Genomic DNA, 21,982 nt, shown 5'->3' with positions numbered 1-21,982 from the left:
AGGACACAAAGTTTTGAGCCATCTTTTTATGTCCCCTACCAGTAATCTTTGTATTTAAAGAACTGTAAGATTGAAACTCAGAGGCCTGACAATATCTCTTTCAAACGCTGCCCTTCCTTTACTCTAAAACATGGGTTTCAATCTACCATTGTAAGAATGTCTTCAATTCTGAGCAAGAGAACTGAGTAAATACGCTGGAAATGTATCAGATATACTTTTGGCAGGTAATTTACTCAAATATGTGACCATGGTTGTACCTACCAATTATATAGACAGAGAAAATGAGTTGGCCCCAGTATTTCACTCATTTTGGACATTTTTTGCTCAGCTTTTGATCTTTTGAATTTAACTGGGATTGTTAGAGGCTTATTACTGTCTTAAAAATAGGTGACAGACAATTACACTCCTAAGAGCTTATTTATTTTTTCTAAAATGTAATATAGCACATTGTAGTTAATGCAGCCTAGCAGTATGAATACCAAAGTTAAGTATTTTAAAACAAAAAGAAGAAAATAATAAACATGTTGTCAAGAGTGGGCTGTGGGAATGGTGAATATTCTGCAGATAATGTTGATGTATTAGACTATGGCTCTCCCCCCACAACTTGTATTACCTTGTACTCATTACATTTTGTTATAGATGTGCAGACACACCCCCTTAGTAATTTTTTAATTTACATCTTCCCATCCATTCTGGGATAAAAATACCTCAAAGGCACTCTGTGTTTTGCCAGGGGTTACATGAAGCCATAAAATGATCTTGTATCATTAGATTTCTTGGAGATTCAAGTGTATAAGTTGCTATCATATGAAAACTTATATATTACGGAGTAGAAAGCAAAATTCACACAAATATTTCAAATAACACATGAGTAAATGTTGTGTCTGTGGCCCTGGGTGAATACTTCTTCATTCTTCTCTGCCATTAGGCCAGGGGTGTCCAAACTTTTTTCAACGTTTTTCACCAAGGGCCACATGCAGTAAAATACACAAACAGCCTGGCTACTCACTCGAGGTGAAGTATGTATTGCCTCACCTGGTTTATTTAAGTGAACTACATATATTTTTGGAATTTGCTGTGGGCCAATTAACAATGGATCATGGGCCGCAGTTGACCTGCGGGCCGCAGTTTGGACACCCCTGCATTAGGCACACATCAACAGAAAACTCTGAGCACTATTTCTTTAAAGCAAGGAGAGAGACCCTTGTAGGGAGTATATTTCATTCAGATGCAGTAGCTGCAACACTTGTATTGCTATTCAGGACATCTCTAAGATGTGCTTTGTATAAATATGTATTTCAACATAGATATATATGCCCAAATAACCCACTACAAATATCACCCTGTAAAATTACTAAAGTAATTTGCTATCAATGTACATTAGATGCAATGCTGAACCAGAGGCTCACCTCACGCCGCCATTTTTTCCACTTCTCCCCGAACTTTCAGTTTGAAACACAATTTGAAAACAAGTATATTGACAGAAAGATGAAGACCTACCCATTGTTCATCCCAGAACGGCTGTTTCTCTGAGATGCTAAAGCAACTGTGTCATTCCAAGAAAGAAAAACAAATTCAGTAAACCAGATCTTTGGCATGTCAAGGAGCATATGACTGGTTAATTTTAAGTGATTTTAACTTTTCCAGAGATTTTTTAGCACCATTTATTTACAACTGGAAATGATTTTGAAACTTAATATTATGCCTCAATAGTAAGGTGATGTTAGGAGCACTGTAAATGTCACATTGCTCCTCAGTGTCAGTGGGTATTTTGTAATCAGAATGATGAGGGTTTAGAAACCTCAGAGATAAAAAAGAGATAAAAAATAATTGGGGAAATTGGACAACACTGTCTATACGTAGAAAGCTTTCAGAATTCAATACGTTTATGAAAACTCCTAGAAATTAATTTCCTTCATTTTTTTAAAAGTATATTAGGGACATTCAGCTTTAGATATCCTCAAACTAGAACTAAAACTAGAACTACCAAAACACACAACAATCCAACCCAAATGGGGTAAGCACATTACGAACTTCAGGTTTCCCAAATCCCAATACTTAAAATTTGAGACAACATTGTGGTAGATTTAAAATTGCTCACGTTTTTTTTGTGTGTGTGTTGTTGTTGTTTTTTCCTGTTCCTACCATCTAAACATAATTTTTCATTCCTCTCCCCTTGCAACTGGGTTGGCTTTAGGGATATGCTTAACCAATAGAGTATGTCATAAGTGACATTGTGGGATTTTGGTGGGTGGGTCAAAAGAAACCTTGCAATGTCTATTTGGATTTCTTGATCTGCTCTGAAACTACCATGCTGTGAGAAGCTCAAGCCACATGGAGAGACCCTAGAAGATGAAAAACCATGTAGAGAATGAGAAGCTACTGAGCACCAAATCACCAGACACGTAAGTGAAGAAACCATCTTGGAAGTGGAACCTCCAGCTCCACCTGCCCTGGCTTGTGCCATGTAGTTCAGAGACAAGTCTTCTCAAATTTCTAATCCAAAAAGTCATGAGCAAAATAAAATGGTTGTCATGTGTCACTATATTAGGTATAGTTTGTTAAACAATAGTTAACCAGAAAAAAATATTAATTAGTTTTCTCTAGAAATGGAATTTCTCTGAATTCCATTTTCCCCATGGATAAGAATCCCATGCAGGTATTCTATGCAAAATGAGAAATATTGTGGGAAATGCTTGAGTACTAGCTTCAAGATCATTTTAGAAAATGTGGTCTGGTATAATTGTTCATGTGTTTGTTTGAGGGTTACACTGAGTTCTCAGTTCTGCATATTTCTAAAGTCAATCCAGTAAATGAAAATTTTCAGTAGAAATGAATACTTTTTACTGCATGAATTTGGCGTTAGTAAAGATATTTTGTTGTGTCTCTAGAGGAAAATAAACATCTTGACTTTCTCTTTCCTATAGTGCAATCTGTTAGTCATCTACAATGATCTGGAAATTTACATACTTTTTGCTGACATAGTGATGACAGTTTGGTTGTTGCTAAATTGTGTTCACATTGTAAAGCTGAAAGAAGATTAATATTAACCAAATAACCATATATTTTGAGATGATAAACATGATCTTAACAAAATAATCTGAAAACTATTGTTGTCACAATGCAAGCCCATTCAGCTACAGCTGCCTGTGGTAATGTATGAAATACAAAGACCAAAGGAATGTACAAAACACACACAAAAACCTAATTTGGTCTTGTTATCTTCCATTTTTTTCTCTCTCTGAAGGTAAATTTAGCTTTTAATTTAATCAATAAACCTTTACTCTACCAGGGCTAGTTATTTTTTTGGCAGCTGGAAAGAAGTATATTTTCAATATTTTTCTAAGAAAAAATAACACGGCTTCATAGTACATTAATTTATATTGCACTTTAATACTAAAATAGTAAAATATTATGGGGACATGTATGCCACTTGAAATATATTGATGTGAGGAAGACTCTTCTTTGTAAACTTGTTTTTTTCACAGAACCCAAATGCATGCTTTACAAACTGTAACAGAGCCCCGAAGTTTTGAAAAAGCCATAAACCAATGTGGATGAAACAATTGGATATGTCACATCTAAATGCCATTAAGGGTGAATTTGGAAATGGGCTCTGTTCTTCTATTCGATGATGATAACTTTCTTCTTGGATTTTTTTAAAGACTTAAAAACTCATAGACACAGACAATAGTTTATTGGTTACCAGAGAGTAAGGGGGAGGGGCATGGTAGATGAGGGTAAAAGGGATCAAATATATGGTGACGGAAAGCGAACTGACTCTGGGTGGTGAACACACAATGTGATATATAGATGATGTATTACAGAATTGTACACGTGACATCTATGTAATTCCACTAACAAATGTCACCCCAATTAATTTAAAAAAATAAAAAAGGAAAAAATAAGCCAATCATTGTTATGCATAAAACAAATATAAAAACTATTTGCATTATCTTTTTGTGTCAAAGAGTTTAAAAGAAAGTCTGGGGGCCTAAAGCATATAAAAAAACAAACAAAACAACAACAAGAAACCTCAGACAAGTTGAATAGTCCAAGTTAATTAAATACCTCAGATGCTTCACAGAGCCAGATAATTTATCTTTAGAAGAATTTGATTTGGTATAAAAATTCCCTTTATTTCACTTCTACCATTCAGAATTTATAATGTTTTTACAGGCTGCTCAAATTCATATTTCATGACTGCGTTAGGTGCTACTGGCTCATACTTTCTCTTGTATATAAGGAGTGTTAATCTTTGTCAGAAATCAATTTCACCAGCATATCACTTTCTGCTGAAAATTATATTAGGTCCCCTAAGAGACCACTGTAAAAGACTGTACAGGAAAATAAAGCAAAATATACTATTTAATGCAATACTCAGGACTAGAAGACAAAAATATTTAATTGAATCCTAAATTAGGAAATTAGTTGTTCAACCAAATCTATCTTTTTTAAAAGTTTATTTACCTAAAATCATTTGTTGACCTCATAGTGTATGCCAAACACTGTCTTACAATGTGGTGATATAGGGGTGAATAAATGAGATCTTTGGCCTTAAGTTGTTCTCAGTCTAGTGGGGAAGACAGATGTGTAAGCAGAATTACAATGCAATATGATAACTGCCAAAACAGAGATGGGAAAAGGAAGAGAGTTGTTGTTGGTATGTGTGTGTGTGTGTGTGTGTGTAGCAATACCTTATAAATTAACAGTTCCATACTCTGACTTTCTCTTGATATAATGAAATAGCTCTGTATCCTCAATCCAAGTGCTATATTTATTTGGAAATAACTGAAAATTGCTGAAGATATAACCTTTTGAAATAATAAATTGTTCACCATTTGCTTCAATATGGCAAATACTAAAAATGGAAAGTTATGATGCCGTTGAGTCTCATCAGTTTAGCAAAATTAGTCAACTCTTTCTAAAGTTGTCGAACAAAAAATCCACAGCAAGTCACCAACCAATTGAGCTAAAAATGTCAGACTAGGATTACTATCAATGCAAATAGCAATATATGATTATTTCATTAGCTCCAGCTAATGACTTGGTATATGCATTTTGTATATAATGGTGGTAGCAAGGGATTTTGTTAAATTATTTTTGTTTTTATATTCTCTTCCTACCCTGTTAGTTTCAAGTAACTCCTTGAAAACCTTTATTTAATCTTGAATTAAGGAAACCTTTAGAGAGGAAGAAGAAGGGTATCATGAGTTCACTCAGCTTTCTTGGCATGCATCATTGGAGCTGGTCCATGGTAGTAGTCTCTCTCCCTTGTAGACATTTTAGGATTAGTGAGTTGTTTCCAAAAGTCCTTTTCTTTTTCTTTTTTTTTTTTCAGGATAAAATGCACGTGCTTAGCATGGGCTGCCCAAAACTATTACCCAGATTGTATAACATGTGCATTATATACAACTTTCAAAAATCTAGGCCAAGATTTTTTCCTTAAGAGTTGGCTGCTGTATTAATGCTTGAGACTGAAACTGGTTTACTTACTTTGTTCAAGTTTTTTATAACTTAGCTGTACCTGTTTTGAGATACTTAAGAATGAAAAGAAAGTTAACAGTTTACAAAGATTTTTATGTAATGCAGCAAGTTGATTATGAACAGCTCATGAATAACATAATTGACAAGACCACTACATATATTATTGTTTGGGGTATTGCTGAAGTTTATGTCTTATTGAGATACTAATATAAGCTTGAAGGTGTTTCATCATATTTTCATTAATGCCAATACCACGATTTTACACACATAAAACCAAAATTATTTGAGGATTTACTATGCACTAGGCAGTGTAATGGGCAATTATACATGCACTGTCTCATTTATTCCTCTAAGAGCCTGGATTAGTAGTAGGTATTTTTTAACCATTTTGCAGATGAGGAAACTCATCCTCAGGTGAAATAATGTTTCTGAAATTACATATTTACTAAGTGGCAGAGTTGGGATTTTGATCATATTTGTGTGACTACAAGGTCTGTGTTATTTTTATTATAGTATACTGAGTATAATAAAATTATATAGGCCAAAATTATATCCTCTAAAAAGCTATAAGTTTCATAGAGTAATTTTGTTATAATAATAATAGTAATAATAATAATAATAATAATAAGCAACTATATTATATAACTATACATAAAATAATTATTTGTATTTAACAAAAGCTTTACTACTACTAATCACTATTATTGTTATATTTAGTATCATTATTTATTAATAGCTCTACTACAAATAAGTATAGTTATAATAATAATACTTAGTATTATATTATTTAACAGTAGTAGTAGAGCTATCAATTACTAATTGCTTACCAGGTACTAGTAATTAATTTATATAATTACTAATTAAATAGTAATTTATATGTATAATCTCATTTAATTCTTCCAATAACTATGATATAAACATAACTATATTTGTTCCACTATAAAAACATTATTCAGATATTATTCGTATACCATACAATTGACCCACTTAAATCATACATTTCAGTGATTTCAAGGATATTCACAGGGTTGTATAACCATATTCACAATCAATTTTAGAACATTTCACCATCTCAATAAGAAACTCCATACACATTAGCAGTCACTTCTCAAACCCCCACCTCCAATGCCACCTCCAGCTCCAAGCCACCACTAATCAATTGACTGGGTCTATAGAACATTTAACATAAATAAACTCACACAACATGTGATCTTTGTGATTGGCTTCTTACACTTAGCATATTATTCTTGAGGTTCAAACATGAGCTTAGATCAGTACTTCATCCCTATTTATTGCTGAGTAACATTACATTCTATGGATATACCACATTTTACGTATCCATGCATCAGTTGAAGGACATTTTGGTTGTTTCCACCCTTTGGTTATTATAAATAATGCTGCTATACACATCCATATACAAGCTTTTGTGTGGACATATGTTATCATTTCTCTTGGGTATATATCTAGCAGTATTGTTGTTGAGTTATTTGGTCACTCTATATCTAAATTTTTATGGAATTTCCAGTGTTTTTCCAAAGCAGTTACACCATTTTATATTCCCAGAAAAAATGCAAAAGCATTCTAATTTCTCCAAATCCTTGCTAACACTTATTATTTTCCATTAAAAAAAAAGCAGTTATTCTTAGGGGTAGGTAGTAGTGTTTCCTGGTGGTTTTGACATTTATTTCTCTAATGGCTAATTATGCAGAGTATCTTTTTTTGTGTTTATTTGCTATTTATATGTCTTCTGTGGAGAAATGTGTATAGCCCATTGTTTAAATGAGGAATTCGTGCTTATAGAAATCATATAACTTACCCAAACAAGGAAGCAGTTTATAAATAGTGAGGCCTAAGTTGACACTTTTTTTTTAATTAAAGTTTATTGGGGTGACAATTGTTAGTAAAGTTACATAGATTTCAGGTGTACAATTCTGTAATACAACATCTATATATCACATTGTGTGTTCACCACCCAGAGTCAGTTCTCCTTCCATCATCATATATTGGATCCCCTTTACCCACATCTACCACCCTTCTCCCCCTTACTGGTAATAAGTTGACACTATTAACACTTACCCATAATTCCCATTAAGGTCAGTGCTATTGTTTACTTAGTCTTCTTGCATTGGGGGCTTTCTTCTGTTCCCTTTTAAAACTGGATTTTTTGGACAGAAAGTGAATGATCCTATATGAATAAGTTAAAGGAGTATTATCCATTGTGAATTGATTCAATGGGAAAATAGAAATGAGTAAGAACATTATTTTGACTTTTTCACCTTTGTAACTCAGGCCAAAACATTTTTCAAGTGACAAACTCATTCAGAAGCTGTAGACATACCTGAAAACTGGCTATGAAGCACAGGCAGTATAGAGAAGTATTCTGGATGTATGTACCCTTAAAATGGCCAGAAAGCTGTGTATACATTAGCAGTTGAACAACTATAAAGAAATTCATCTGTGTCATTCAAGGATAGATTAGAGACTAAAAAGTAAACTTGGAAACTCCCTGCTTTTGGAATTTATTAGGAATATGTATCAACTGAGGACACTATTTCCCAACAGCACATTCTGTCTGTATTGATATTAATACCATCAGCTTTATAGTATTTTTCAGCAGTTCTATCTTCTGCCCCCTTTAACTCAGTAGATAATGGATACTTTTCTAAAAATCTGAAAAAAGAAAGCTGTACATTTTGACTATGTCTAAACATCCAACATAAATTGCAGGAAAACACAATTTAGATGCCCCTTCCAAATAGCTTATATTATTTAATATAAACAAAAATTATATTATAAATAAACATTTAGAAAATTGAGGGAAATATCTGACTGGTTGATACATAAACCACTTTTAAGTATCCTCATAACTGAGGTGCAAGAGTGTCTTAGCATCATTTAGATAATTTTCTAAATTATTTTCTAGACTTTATTTATATAGACATGGCTTAAACTTTGGAAAGTCTTTTACTCTTTTAGAAATAGTTATTTCCAGAAATTACTTAGAGATATCAGGAGTGGCATATAAATACCCGGTATTCTTAATGGGCACATGTGTTGCTGTGATTTAGAAAACACCAGAAATCTTCCCCTTTTCCTTCTTATTCTTACCCTAAATATATCTTGTATTATTATAGAGGGCAACCATAGATCAGAGTGAATACAAATTAAGGGTCAGGCAAGAAAAACTCAGAGGTTTGTCAAGCCAGAGCTGGTATTCTAGAGTCAAGATAGCAATCTGAAGTATGAAAGCTTTGAGCTTAAAGAGGCCCAAGGAAGGGCCTGAGCAAATAGGTCAGTTCAGAGAACATACCAATATTGGGTCTCTAGAAAGGTGGGCAGGTCAAAGGTTGTGAAGCCATCACAAGTTATTTAACTAATGGATACTGAAAGATCGAAGGCAGTGATTATAGATCTGTAAGAGTTGGCACTTGATTCTCCCAAGAGAAAGGTATTGTCACTGTGGGCATAGTCCCTGAAAAAGAAAGTTGGAAAGAACTGAGGCTCAGGGTGATGTAGAGGAGGACACACCTGGCAGTTAGGAGCAATTAAGATGCCTTAGGTGAGAAAAGGCGCTCTATCAAAAAGAATGGAGGGCAAACTTTGCCTAAGACCAATTCTGATAGAAACAGTTCTAGTCTTTGCCACTATCTGAATTTTGAAAATTGAATTAATAGAGTCATCATGTGTAAAAACACACTTTTGGTTTTTGTTACAAATGCTGTATCAGTCCAGGAGCTTCTGTATATTGAAATTTTACATATGCTTTAGACACCTGTTTTCAAGAACAGGAGCTCTGGCCTACTGAGTGTCTATATCAAATAGTTTATTGTCCTTAGTTGCAAATATTTTGAGAGTTCATCCATTGCTATAATCATGATTTTCCATTTATAAGTAAGCTGTTCAAGAAGATTGTATGGTTTCAGATCTTACATTTAAGTCTTTAATCCATTTTGAATTTATTCTTGTATAAGCTGTAATGAAGTGGTCCAGCTTCATTTTTTTGCATGTGTCTGTCCAGGTTTCCCAGCACCATTTAGTAAATAGGCTGTCTTTACCCCACCGTAGATTCTTGGTTCCATTGTCATAGATCAAATGACCATACAGGCATGGATTTATTTCTGGGCTCTCTATTCTGTTCCATTGATCTATGTGTCTGTTTTTATGCCAGTACCTTGCTGTTTTGATTACTGTAGCCTTGTAGTATAATTTGATGTTAGGTATCATTATACCTCCCACTTTGTTCTTATTTCATTGCTTTCTACACCTGAAACTAATTTTTTAAAAAGTGGAAAAAAATATTTTAACTTGGTTAGACAACCATGGTATGTCTCAAAGCCGATTGTGATGATGAATCAGCAAAGGAACAAAAAAGAATGTGAACATGTGGAGTGAGACCGTGCATTAGAGGAGAGAGGAATTATGGTTACGGGCCAATTTGAATACCCCCTTACATCTATTGTAGGAAAATAAAAGTGCTTTATGAAGGAAGAGAATTTTGCTAATTCTAGATAAAGAATTGCAGAAGGGGAGGGTTAATTTTAATAATGATATTTCATATTTATGTAGTAAATTTCTACAAGGAGCTCAAAGCTTTTTTTCAGGTAGTATTTAATCAATTTCTTTAATATTTCTCTAAAATAGGATGAGCCATTTTTAACCATTGACATATGTAGAGATTAAGGTTTTTTTGTGATACCCACAGGCAGCTTAACTGAACATACTAGTGAGGAGTCAGCTGGATTAGTACTGAATAAATGATTATAAGCATGACCAGTATTAGACAGCTCAGAATTACTGTTGACTGTGCTATTGTGTATGTGTTGATGTATAGCAGGAGTGATCTATCTACTCATTTCTACCTGTGTTGCTACTTCCATTCTCAGCCTTTTAGTTAGCTTATTAACCTAATAATAGTTGTTCGCATGAGTGACCACTTAATATATCAAACTAGTAACTCTTAAAATTTTCATATTGGTACTCTGTGTTTGCATTTGCTCTTTGGTTCCATGTGTTGATTCCTGGGATTTTAGATTTTAATTCTTAAGATATGCAAAAAATTCTTAAAGAGGACAGATAAAAATGCAAATGAGGTAGTAGCAATGGGAACTGGTTAACATTTGCAGAAGATGAGAGAGAGACCTTGACTTCATGGAATGTGTATAAATAGCTCAGTAATAATGGAACGTCTTATTTGTCAAAGGCAAGTCAAAGGTTCTGTTGGTTGAGTAGGCTATTTTTAAAAATCTTCTATTTGAGTTCTATTATGTCAGTATATGCCAATGAGTGATACTATAGTTTTCTAGTTATCTTCTTCAAATGGATTGTTCTATTGTACTTATCCTACCCTTACTAGTATTCTTACTCTACCCTAGTGGTCTTTATTTTCAGCAAAAGGAAACTTAGTGCAACTTATCTCATTCTATTGATCTGGAAACGAGTGTCACATCCAAAGTCACTGAAAAAACAGATGAAGACCATTCAGTGTGAAACGCTTTAATCCACCACCCCCATTTCAAAATATCCTTTCATTTTAATTTTTTCTTTCCCCTTTTACTTTATTCTAGGCATACAAGGTGCCATTATTTCCTTCTACTTTAAATTGTCTATTTCTGCTTTTGATTCTACTCTTTCCCATATGTTTTTTTAGCCATCAATTATCTCTTCTTTCAACTGCATTTTCAAACTCTGTCCCATAGTAAGTACACTAATTTTTCCATCCTAAATGAATATGTATTAAAATAAAACAGTTTCCTTATATTGCTGCCCTTTCAAGTTACATCATCTCATCTCTCTTTTGCCTGTCCACTCTCAATTGCTTGAAAAAGTGTGTGCAGAGCATGTTTTACTGTCTCGTTCACTTTTAACCTTACTGAAACCTTGACTTCAACCCCATTATTCTGTTGAAGCTCATCTCTCAGTTATTTAATTATCTTACTATAATTACTTAATTCTACAGTGTCTTCAATCACCCCTTCCTTTTCAGGATCATTTTACACTCTTTTGCACCATTGAATAATTCTTTCCTACCAAGATGCCTGACATACAGTACGTATTTAGTGTATGATGAATACATCCTCTTTCTTCAATATCTCCTGTTTGCTCTCCTACTTCTTAACCACGTTATCATCTTGTTTTATGTCATCCTCTCTGATATCTCTTCCTACAACTGCTTCTTTAATTGGTTTTAGGGGGAGGGGATGAATACAAGTTTAAGCCATAAGGAAAATTTTTAAATTTTCACAAAATTAAATCATGAGAATATGAGCTTAGTTAACTTGTTGGCCTTTCATAAATAAGACAGAAGTACTTGCTTGGGTTTATTTTATAAAGAGGGATGCCTATTTTTTAAATTAAATTTATTGGGGTGACAGTGGTTAGTAAAATTATTTAGGTTTCAAGTGCACATTTCTATAATACATCTTCTACACATCACATTGTGTGCTCACCACCCAGAGTCAGTTCTTCCATCACCACATATTTGACCCCCTTTACCCTCTTCTATCACCCTCCCTCCACTCTTATCATCTGGTAACCACTAAACTGTTGTCTGTGTCTATGAGTTTTTGTTTCTTTATTTGTCTTGTTCCTTTGTTGCTTTTAGTTTTATATCCCACATATGAGTGAAGTCATATTGTTCTCGACTTTTTCTATCTGACTTATTTCACTTGGCATAATAATCTCAAGATCCATCTATGTTGTCTCAAATGACAATATTCCATCTTTTCTTATGTTAGAGTAGTATTCCATTGTGTATGTATACAACATTCTCTTTATCCAATCATCTACTGAAAGACACTTTTGTTGTTTTCCTCTTGGCCACCATAAGAAATGCTGCAACAAACATCAGAGTACATCTATCTTTAGAGATAAATGTTTTCGGATTTTTTTGGTAGATACCCAGGAGAGAAATTGCTGGGTCATATGACAATTCTGTTATTAATTTTGAGGAACCTCCATACTGTTTTCCATAGCAGCTATACCAATTTACATTCCCACAAACAGTGTATGAGGGTTCCTTTTTCTCCACAGCCTCTCCAATGTTTGTTTTTATTTGCCTTGTTGATGATAATCATTCTAACAGGTGTGAGGTGATACCTTATTGTGGTTTTGATTTGAGGGATGCCTATTCTTAATTAATGAAAGCTTTAACATGGGACTCTCATTCTTAATTAGAATTATTGATAAGACTCATCCAGTTGCTAAGATATTCATTGAACACCTACTTTGTGTAAAGCCCAATGGAGACACACAGATGGCTAATATTCAGACATGGGCTTTATGGAGGATAGTATTTAGCTCAGGTGATTGAGATAAACAATACAGCATAAGAAGTAACATCAGTAAGATAGTAGAATACATAGCCCCAGAACTTGTTCCTCTACAGAAACATACACTTAACAAAATTTTGTGGTCCACAAAGCTTTTAGAGAAACTCCAGAAATTATATATGAAGTCATGGTACCCAAGGCAAGCTCAAAGTCAAGAACAGTCATACTGAAGTGATAAGGAAAGGCATTGTATTTAAACCATATCAGTTCCTCCCCCAAGCTGACAAACCTTGGAATTGGGATAAAACCCCAAACTGCAGCTTTCTCCTAAGAAGGGAAAGAGAAGAGTAGAATGTATATCCAACATTTCAGCTTGTCTTGCGGGGCGGCCTGCGGGGTCTCTGCTCATGCTCCCCACATAAGAATGCAGAATATGGTGCGTTCCATATCCATGGTAAGGCCAAAAAGGAACACCCACGGAGCCATAGGTAGGGGAGTCATACACTATAGTCTCACTGGAGGCTAGATTCACACAACGTGTGACCTGCTGTCCACTTTTCTGCCTGCCAACCAACGTCACTGGCTAGCTGCAATCCGCCGTGCTAACTGCAATCCACTCTTGCTAGCTCAGTCAACCATCTTCTTGCAAGTTCCCATTTTCTGTTAGCGTATCCACAGCAATTATATAAGTGGCCAATGGCCCACTGGTTACAGCTGATGGCCAACCAACCACAGCCGATGGCCATCCAATCCAGGTGATGGCCATTTACTGTCTGAGCCAGCACCTTTCCATGTGAGGCCAAGAGCCTGAAAACTGCACTCCTGGCTCTGTCCCCACACAGCTTTTAGGGGGACTGCACAATCGACTGCTTTCTGTCTCTCATGAGTCAGAGTGCTGATAGGGAACCAGCATGGCTGGGATGACTAGGGGGCACAGTAAACAAAAGATTACTCAGTGGCTTGAGGCAATGCCAGAGAACCTGCAGTATTGTAGACAGACACTAAAGGGAGCAAGAGATTACATGCTCCTGAGGAAGAAACCAGTGAATCCCTGTAACTAGGAAATTACATAGCCTATAGAAGATGCACCCCTAGAAGATTTGAGAGGCCCCCAGAATCTATAGGAAGGTTGATTAGTGAAGATACTTCCCTATATGATGCCTTTCTGTGAAGAGTGGGAGAGGTGACTGTTTTCAAAAAGAAAGATAACACAGAATTTCAAGGCACATAAAGAAATAGAAAAACAAGGTCCACTTAAAGGAACAAAATAAGTCTCCAGGAAACAACCCTAAATTAATGGAGGTGTATGAATGTCATGCAGGGTGTCATGCGAGGTCTCAGTTCCCACTCCCCGCACAAGAATGCAGGATATGGTGAGGCCAAAAAGAACACCCATGGAGCCATAGATAGGGGAGTCATACCACTGTATTCTCGCTGGCGGCTGAGTTGGACACACAGGAATCAGGAATCACACAATCCACAACCTGCCGTCTGCTTCCCTGTCAACCAAACTCCCTTGCTAACTGCAATCCGCTGTGCTAACTGCAATCCGCTCTGCTAACTGCAATCCACTCTTGGTAGTACAGCCACCATCTTCTTGCTAGCCCCCATTTTCTGCTAGTTTAGCCACAGCAGTTATATCAGTGGCTAATGGCTCACTGGTAGTAGCTGAAGGCCAAGTAGTCACAGCTGACGGCCATCGACTACCTGACCCATCACCATTCCATATGAAGCCAAGAGCCTAGAAACTGCTCTTTGGGACTCTGTCTCCACAATGAATTACTTGACAAAGAATTTAAAATAACTATCATAATGTTCAACAAGGTAAGGAAAACAATGCAAAACAAAGTGAATATAACTACAAAGATAGAAAACAATTAAAAAATAGAGATGACGTACACGATAACTGAATTGAATAATTCTCTATAGAAATTCAATAGTAAACTTGATCAACCAGAAGAAAAAGTTAGCAAACTCAAAACAGGTGATTTGAGCTGGGTGGCCGGTTAGCTCAGTTGGTTAGAGAGCATTGCTACTAACACCAAGGTTGCCGGTTCAATCCCCACCTGGGCCACTTTGAGCTGTACCCCTCCTTAAAAAGAAAAAAATGAAACAAAAAACAAAACAAAACAGGTGATTTGAGATTATCCAGTCAGAGGAGGAAAAGAACAAAGAATGAGAAAGTGTGAATAAAGCCTGAGACTTGTGCACATTATTGGAGTCCCAGAAAGGAAAGGAAGAGAGGGGGATAAAGGACAGAAATATTATTTGAACAAATAATGGGAGAAAACCCCTAAATCTGGGAAAGGTAGTGGATATCCCGCTTCCAGAAACCCAAAAGACACAACTATGATTAATACAAAAAAGTCCACACCAGATATCAGAGTCATACGTAGAAATGGCGGTGTGAGGAGAGTCTCTTGAAATCTCCCGTGGAATTTATAATAAATTGAACAACTATAATCCCACAAAGGACTCCCTGCACAACACATAGGCAAAATTGAAATCATCTACCGGTGGGCAAATTGGGCGAGCAAGGGGAAGAGGGAAGGAAGAATTGTGGAGACTCAGGCCTCATGGGAGCAGGAAGCAGACCAGAGCTGGGAGCTCCAAGCTCCCTGTATTCTGAAGCGACCACAACCATGGGAGAGGGAAGAATTCGGACCACTAGCATGCACACAGTCCTGCCTGAAGGTTCAGCATATAATACGGCAGAACCCAACTGTTGTGCGGGGTGGCCTGCAGGGTCTCTTCTCCCGCTCCCCACAGAAGAACACAGGACACGGTGAGGCCAAAAAGGAACATCCATGGAGCCATAGGTAGGGGGGTCATACCACTAAATTCTCGCTGGCGGCATCCACCTCTCTCCAATCCGCTCTTGCTAGCTCAGCCACCATGTCTTTGCTAACCCCCATTTTTCTGCTAGCGAAGCCATAGCAGTTATATTAGTGGCCAATGGCTCACTGGTTACAGCTGATGGCCAACTAGCCACAGCTTATAGCCATCCAATCACAGTTGATGGCCATTTACTACCCGAGCCAGCACCTTTCTATGTGAGGCCGAGAGCCTGAAAAATGCTCTCTGGGGCTCTGTCCCCACACTCCACCCCTACAGGGTCTCGCCTCACAATCTATGTGCAAGAGTCTTCCATGAGGGGCCCTGTGTGAAGAGGCTGGAGGTGAATGCAATATCCTGGAGTCAGCCAGCCTCTTTGGGCACAGTCAGGGTTTCTCAGGACACCACCAGTACTTCTGGGCACAGCCAGACTTCCTGGGCTTCTTAGGGTACCACCAATCTCTCCGGGCACAGACAGGGTTTCTCAGGGCACCACCAGTACTTCTGGGCACAGCCAGACTTCCTGCATTTCTTAGGGTACAATCAGTCTCCCTGGGCACAGCCAGGTCCTCTCAGGGCACTGCCACTCTCTCTGGGCTCAGCCAGACTTCCTGGACTCAGCCAAGGCTCTCTAGGCACAGCTACTCTTTCTGGACCTCTCAGGGTACCATGCTGGAACAACAGTGGCTCACAATCAAGGTGCTTACATATTCTCAATGGTGGCTGGTCAAGACACAAAAGCAAACATTCGCCAGTTCCACTACATGGTGGTATGTTCCCAAACAAACAGACAAGCGGGCCATTAAATTAGGGATAGAAGGCAATTGCCCATAGTCCATAGTCATTCGCCAGGGCTGTCCTGAGGGTGAGGGATGACCTTGACCTCACCCTCATCTCCCACAGAGGACTCAGGAAGCGTTTCCTCCTGGGACTACAAGTCCTGCATCCGGGCTGCCTCAGCAAGCTCTTCCCAGCCCATAGGGCTGCAACAATCTTCTCTTTCTCCCGCCTCGGCTGTTTGGGTAACTGCCCACGTCTTCCCACCCCTCGACGGGGGTCCAGCTCTCCGGCAGCTGCTCCTCCTGGTTTTCCTGAGACTGAGTGTTCATACACACAAACTGCTCCACCGCCCTTTGGAGAGCTTTGGCCGGCACCGTACCCTGCTTGCTGTGCCATTTGTCCTGCGGGGCGGCCTGCAGCGTCTCATCACCCGCTCCGCACATAAGAACGCAGGACAAGGTGAGGCCAAAAAGGAACACCCACGGAGTCATTGATGGGGTGTCATACTACTATATCCTTGCTGGCAGCATCCGCCTCTCTGCAATCCACTCTTGCTAGCTCAGCCACCATCTCCTTGCTAGCCCCCATTTTTCTGCTATCGAAGCCATGGCAGTTATATTAGTGGACAATGGCTCACTGGTTACAGCTGACGGCCAACTAGCCACAGCTGATGGCCATCCAATCACAGTTGATGGCCATTTACTACCTGAGCCAGCACCCTTCTATGTGAGGCCGAGAGTCTGGAAACTGCTCTCTGGGGCTCTGTCCCCACACCAATCCTCACGGCAGAGACCTTGGAGTAAAGACTGACAGAAGAACCATGAAAACAGCGATTTAACCCCTCACTGCCAAGCAGAGGACAGAAGGCATAGCCTCGGAGCCTGGCCAACCCTTTCCCACCCTCCTATAGCTTGCACCACTCCCACCTGCCCAGTACTACTAGAAGCAGAACAGTAATAGAGTCAGATCAAAACAACAGAATATTTGCAGTTCAGAGAGCTGCAGTCTGAGGCCATAGACTCATAGACCAACTAGTTCTGGCAAAAGGGAGAGAGCCCTGGGTGCAGGATAGGCTGTGCTGCTGGTCACCACCAATTCTCAGAGCCACCTCTCACAAATCACTCCACACCTGCCCCAACCTATAAGGGTGGATCCCTGCAGAGATAAACAGCCCCTGAAACACACAGGTGCTGAAACTGGCACAGGAAGAGCTGTGGAACTTCTCTCCACACACCCCCATGGAGGCAGTACCTTGAGACCAGGGGACCTCCTCGATGAAGAGAAGCCCACCTTCCAGAGAATCCCCCTGTTGTGTGAGAAGCTAGAACAGTGCAGAGAAAATATAAAACTACAGCATGACAGAGAATAAAAGGCTGTAGTGGGAGAGAAAATAAAACAGTCTACCAATACTTACTGGAAAACAAAAGAAAGATCACTTCCTATCAACCTGTTACAGAACACATTCCTGTAGATGTCTAGGAAGAGAAATAATAGTTCACTAATTGCTATGTATAAACAAGGTAACAAGGCAGCTCAGAAAGAAAATGAAAAAATATACAGAAAATGAACTTAAAGACATGGAAATATGTGACTTAAATGACAGAATTCAAGATTGCAGTTCTGAAAAAATTCAACGAGATGCAAGAAAACACAGACAGACAGTTTAAAGAACTCAGAAACATCATTAAAGAACAAAATGAACATTATACCAAAGAGATTAAGTTTTTAAAAAAGAACCAAACAGAAATGCTGGAGATTAAGAACTAAATAAAAGAAAGAAAGAAAGAAATAGCCAGCTTAGGAAATAGAGCTTACCAGATGGAGGAGAGAATCAGTGACATCGAAGACAGAAAAAATCTGAAAATGATACAGATCAAAGAAGAGAAAGACTTGAGAGTTAAAAGAAGTTAAAGAAGTCTACAAGAACTTTCTGACTCTATCAGAAAGAGCAACATAAGAATAATGGGCATACCAGAAGGAGAAGAAAGAGAGAAGGGAACAGAGAGTATCTTCAAACAAATAGTCAATGAGAACTTCCCAAACTTGTAAACAGAACTGGATCCGCAAATCCAAGAAGCAAATAGAACACCTAATTACCTCAATCCCAACAGGCCTTCTCCAAGGCACATTGTATTCAAGCTGTCAAAATTAACTACAAAGAAAGAATCCTCAAGACAGGAAGGGAAAAACAGACAGTAACCTACAAAGGAAAGCAAATTAGATTATCATCAGATTTTTTCAGCAGAAACTTTATAAGCCAGGAGGGAGTAGACTCAAATATTCAAACTATTGAAAGAGAGAAATTCTGAGCCAAGAATAATGTATCAGAAAAGATATCCTTTTGATATGAAGGAGGAATAAAGACCTTTCCAGACATACAGAAGCTGACAGAATTTTCTAACACATGACCTGCACTACAAGAAATATGGAAGGAGGCTATTTGACCTAAAAGAAAAAAGCAAAAGAATACAAATCCATGAGTAGTGTTACAAACAGAGAGAGAGAAGCAGGAAGTGGCAAACCCTACACCAACTAAGACACTATACAATTAAACAAAACATAACAGGGTAAAGAAGAAAGAAAAAAAAACACTTAAAAAAAAGAAGGAAAAAGACAACTTTCTACTGCAGTGCAGAAATCAACTCACAGCATAAACAGGAATAATTTGTGAAAACAAAAACATGAAAGAGGAGAGAGTAAAGGTCTGAACTGGCACAAGGGAATAGAGAAAGTAAGCATGCTAAAGAAAATGGAATACTCTAAATATGAAACTTTCCTTTATGTAAAATTAATGGTAACCACTCAATCAAAAAATCCAGAACTGAAATATATAACTTATAAAAAGAAGAAACAGAGCGAAAAACCATAGGATACCACTACACTGAAATAATAGACAGCAACAAAAAGGCAAAGAAACAATGGAAACACAGTTCTACCAGAAAACCAAAGACAGAATGATAGCAATCCTCATATATCCATAATCATCCTATGTAAATGGACTGAACTCACCAATAAAACCAATCAGAGTAGAAGATTGGATCAAAAAACTAAACCCAACCATATGCTGCCCCCAGGAGACATGTCTCATCTACAAAAACAAATATAGACTCAAAGTGAAAGGGTAGAAATTGGCACTCCAAGGAAATGATATTCAGAGAAAAGTAGGTGAAGCTTTACTGGTATCAGATGAAACAGACTTCAAGATAAAAAAGGTAACAAGTGACAAAGATGCACCTTTCATAATGATAAAGGGGACTATACGACAAGAAGACATAACAGTCTTCAATATTTATGCCCCCAATCAGGAAGCACCAAAATATGCAAAGCAACAACTAACAGAACTAAAAAGAGAAATTGACCAATACACAATTATAGTAGGGGACCTAAATACATCATTGACAGCTATGGCTAGATTATCCAAACAGAACATAAATAAAGAAATATCAGCCCTAAATAACACATTAGATGAAATGGACATAATTGACATTTATAGAGCACTTCATCCTAAAACATCAGACTATATATTTTTTTTCTAGTGTACATGGAACATTGTCCAAGATAGATCATATATTGGGACATAAAATCAGCCTCAGCAAATTTAAGAAAATTGAAATCATACCAAACATATTTTCTGATCACAAGGCATTGGAATTAGATATCAGCTCAAAAAGAAAGCACAAAAAATCACAAATAGGTGGAGATTAAACAACATACATTTAAAGAACGACTGGGTGAAAGAAGAAATAAGAAGAGATATCAAAAGATACATAAAAACAAATGATAATGAAAATACATCCTACCAAAATTTGGGGGATGCAGCAAAAGCAGTTTTAAGAGGGAAATTTCTACCACTACAGGTCTATCTCAGGAAAGAACAAAAATCCCAGGTAAATAACCTCACATTACACCTTAAAGAACTAGAAAAAGAAGAACAAATGAAACCCAAAGTCACCAGAAGAAGGAACTAATAAAAATCAGAGAAAAACTAAACTAAATAGAGAACAAAAAGACAATAGAAAAAATGCAACTAAAAGCTGGTTCTATGAAAAAAGCAATAAAATGGACAAAACTTTGGTTAGGGTCACTAAGATAAAAAGAGAAAACACACAAATAAACAAAATCAGAAATGAAAGAGGGAAGCTACCACAGATGCCGCAGAAATGCGAAGGATCATCCAAAAATACTATGAAGGTTTATATGCCACCAAATTAAATAATCTAGAAGAAATGGACATGTTCTTAGAAACCTATAGCCTTCCTAGGGTGAATCACAAAGAATTGGAAAATCTAAATAGATTGATCACTAGTAAGGAAATTGAATCAGTCATCTGACACCTTCCCAAAAGCAAAAGTCCAGGATCAGATGGCTTCAATAGTGAATTCTACCAAACAGTCAAAGAGGATCTAATACCTGTCCTACTCAAACTTTTGAAAATAATTGAAGACGACAAAATACTCCCTAATTCATTTTATGAGGCCAACATTACCCAGATACCAAAACCTTGTAAGGATAACACACACACACACACACACACACACACACACACACACACACACAAAATTACACACCAATATCTCTGATGAATACAGATGCAAAAATCCTAAACAAAATTCTAGTAAATTGAGTGAACAATGCATTAAAAATATTATACATCAGAACCAACTGTGGCTCATCCCCGGGGCACAAGGATGGTCAACATATGCAAATCAATCAATCTGATATACCACATAAACAAAATGAAGTGAAAAAATCATATCAGTAGATGAAGAAAAACAATTTGACAAGATACAACCGCCCTTTATGATTAAAACACTTAATAAAATGGGTATAGAAGGAAAACATAATAAAGGCCATATATGACAAACTCTCAGCTAATATAAGTAACAGTGAAGAGCTGAAGCCCTTTGCTCTATGTTCAGGAACACAACAGGGCTATCCCCTATCACCTCTGCTTTCCAACACAGTATTGGAAGTCCTAGCTACAGAAATCAGGCAAGAAAAAGGAATAAAAATAATCCTCATAGGGAATGAAGAAGTTAAATAGTCACTTGGTGCAGGTGACATAGCTCTCTATATAAAAAAACTCTAAAGACTCCACCAAAAAATTATCAGAAACAATAATTGAATACAGTAAAGTTGTTGGCTCCAAAACCAATGTAGAAAAATCCATTGCATTCCTATATACTAACAATGAAATCTCAGAAAAAGAAATAAAACAAAAACGAAAACAATTATTTTTGCAATTGTAATCAAAAGAATAAAATACCTAGGAATAAACTTAACCAAGGATGTGAAAGACATATATACTGAAAATTATAGGACATTTTTAAAAGAAATTGAAGAAGCCACAAAGACATGGAAAGACATTCTGTGTTCATGGATTGGAAGAATCAGCACAGTTAAAATCACAATATTACTCAAGGTAATATACAGATTTCACGCAATCTCCATCAAAATCCCAATGGCATTTTTTAAAGAAATAGAACAAAAACTCATCAGATTTTTATGGAACCACAAAAGGCCTTGAATAGCCAAAGCAATCCCAAGAGAAAAGATCAATGATGGAGCTATCACACTGCCTGACTAGAGCTTTTACTACTGGGCAACAACAA

General features: G+C 37.1%; 1 protein-coding gene across 1 annotated transcript in view; it reads left to right on the top strand.

The window, feature by feature from the left end:
- Window positions 1–21,982, top strand: part of IL1RAPL2 (interleukin 1 receptor accessory protein like 2) — a 760,470-nt gene that overhangs the window by 363,065 nt on the left and 375,423 nt on the right. The gene's annotated exons all lie outside the window — the stretch shown is intronic.

Source organism: Rhinolophus hipposideros, assembly GCF_964194185.1.
Source record: "Rhinolophus hipposideros genome assembly, chromosome: X".
Lineage (NCBI taxonomy): Eukaryota > Metazoa > Chordata > Mammalia > Chiroptera > Rhinolophidae > Rhinolophus > Rhinolophus hipposideros.
The sequence above is the reverse complement of the archived record's forward strand: the minus strand, read 5'-3'. Positions and strand labels throughout refer to the sequence as shown.